The sequence below is a fragment of the Pygoscelis adeliae genome, unplaced genomic scaffold (assembly GCF_000699105.1).
Source record: "Pygoscelis adeliae isolate BGI_AS28 unplaced genomic scaffold, ASM69910v1 Scaffold436, whole genome shotgun sequence".
In the NCBI taxonomy this organism is placed as follows: Eukaryota; Metazoa; Chordata; class Aves; order Sphenisciformes; family Spheniscidae; genus Pygoscelis; species Pygoscelis adeliae.
Genome location: NW_008825051.1, coordinates 908199 through 910891, shown reverse-complemented (window position 1 = coordinate 910891; position 2693 = coordinate 908199).

Sequence of the window (2693 nt, the reverse complement as noted above, 5' to 3'; positions counted from 1 at the left end):
GGGACGACACACCCGGCCGGGGGCGGCCGTCCCGCAGCGCGGGGAAAAGGAAGTGCCGCCACGGGCCACTCCTCCTCGCCATTTCCTCTCCGCGGTCGGGTTTTTATACAGATGAGAGAGAGGGGGGCAGAGGAGCAGCCAGCCCATCCAAGGCCAGAGGCTGGGCTCGGTGGCCGAAGGGGAGCGCCGGCGGCCGGCTCTGAGGGAGACGCTGTGGGTAACTGCGCTTGGTTCGGCTCCCCTGTCCCACTCCCCACCCCGCGGGGGGTCACCAGGGCATCCCCCAGCCGCTCCATCCCCACCACTGCCTCCTGCTCATCCCCAATGGCCCCTTTCCACCAAAACCCACCCTGGTTTTGCAGGGACCCTCCTATTCCTGCCGGGTTTGGGTGCTCCAGGCTCTTCCCTTCCGCTTGCTGCCCTTTCCATAGGTCTTGGTCTTTGGAGTTCAGCAGAAAATTTGGGCTGGGAGTGGGGCCGGCGGGTTTTGGTGGCAAGCAGGCTTTTGGGATGGCGCAGGTGGGTTTTGCATCACCCTGGCTGTCACCACTGCGCTGTGTTTTCGGGGAGGGCGAACGCCTGCACGCCCCAAGCTCAAGCTGCGAAGCAAACCGTGTTTCTCAGCTTGTTTCCAAGTGGTGCCCCCGGGGAGCTGCCACTCGGGGTGCCAGGGCCATGCTCTGCGCCGGGGCCATGCTGGCCTCTGCCGCGATCCAGGATTTCTGCTCCGGGCCACTGACACCCTTCGATCCACGGCCCCTGCTGCAAGGGGCCATTTTGCTCTGCTTTTCCCCCCGGGAAAAGTCTTGCTCAGTTTTGGATGGAGGGGTTGGCTGTTAGCCAGGGGGGATCAGCCTTTGGGATTTTCCAGCTGTTCCCTTCTCCCAGCAGCTTTGCTAACCCAAAGATTCCAAGCTTGGGGTAGAGCTCCCTCCTCTCCGATGCTGTCCTCGAGTTTCAGCATCGGCACTTTAACCGGGGGCACGTTTCTTCAGCTGGTGTCAGGCTGATGTCTCCTGCAAACAGGGCAATTTCTACCCACCAACGCCGTCTGCCCGGAGGCTGCCCCCGTCCCGCTCCCCTCCGGGCCCGGCTGCCTCCAGCTGCCCACGCAGGCTCCTTTGTTGTGGAAATCTTGTTTTGGCAGGAGCAGGGTGACACACGAATGCAAATGTTAGAGGGGAAGAGCTAAAGGAGGAAAGCTGGAGGTTTCTCAGGAGCATTTCCAAGAGCTAAGTGCAAGTCTTCCCGCGGTGCAGCCGGACTCGGTGCAAAACAGTGACTAACGGTGTTTACACGAGCATTTGTGATGCTGCGGACCTAATTGCCAGGTTCTTTTTCCTATCGTTTTCACCAAACATCTAATTAAGTTGCTGAAAGCGCATCTCTGCAGGCTGGCAGCACCGCCGGGTTGGCACAGCCGCCTGCCCCGGCCCCGATCTGATGTTGAGCAAGCGGGGGCTGCTATTACAAAATTCAAGTCCTATGTAAATACCAGCAGGTATTAGGAACTGAGTCATAGTATTAATAGAATTATTATATGCGTGACTGGACAGATTTCTTGCTGAGGATGGGATTTGGTCCCTCCACCCTGCCTCACTCAGCTCATCCAGAGGGTTGGGCATCCCGTGCCGGTGGGATGGATGTGCTGTTTGGGCTCTCAGCTTTTGGGAAAGAGGGTCTGGAGCATCTCCTGGCTAACGAGCACTCGGTCCTTGCCTGTTTCCATCGACCTCGCAGGGGCCTGAGGCTCCCCATGTGGACATGGCGCTGGTAGGAGACTCAACTCTGGGCTGTGAGGAGCCGAACCGCTTCATGCTTCAGCCGAGGCTACGGGCAGGGGCAGGGTGGGGTGGCACCCTGTTGTGTGTCGGCAGCATCCGCGGGGAAGTGTTTGGGATGTCTCATGTTTCCCTGCCAGCACCCTTCTGCTCCCTAAACTTTTTCCCGTAAACTCCCACAGCTCCCCTCGGCATTTAATCAACCCTCTCTACACCTGCATGGGTTTGGGGCTGAGAAAGCTTCACCGCGTGTTTGTGTCGATGTGTGTTACGGCCCGGAGGGTGGTCCTGGCCCCAGGCCAAGCTCTGCAGTGTCCCCTCTCCCTGGGGACCATGGCCCATGCTGGTCTGTGCCACGAGGGCTGCTCCTCAACGGCTCTGGGGACCTCCAGGCACTGTGTGAGCAAGGCAAAGCATGCAAGATGGAGAGAGGCAAGGGTGTGACCCCCAGGGTGGCATGGGGACAGCCCGGGGTTCCCAGTGGGATCCCTGGCAGTGGCATCCCAGGTGGCGGTGGCCCCCAGCCCTCCTGCCCCGTGCCGCCTCTGCGCCTGCTTGCAGGAATCTTGTCCGGCTGGTTTTGCTCTGGGCACGGCCAAATCCTGCACACTGTCAGCAATTAGCATTTGGAGCTAATTGCTGCATGGCAATAGCTCATCCAGTGATTAGTGCTGGGGGAGCTGCTTGCCCCGACTCGGTTCCCACGACAAGCCGGCTGCCGGCACACGGTCCAGAAATTAACTTGTCCCTGGTGCGGGAGCAAAGGCTCCACTCGGCATGCCCCGGCATTTCAGAGGAGCCGGGAAGGGCGCAGGGCAAAGTGAGGATGCGGCCAGGAGCATTTCCCAGTGCCTGTGACTCCCCGCGCAGCTTCCCCGGGCACCCTTTCGCTCGCTGCATGCCCGTGGATGG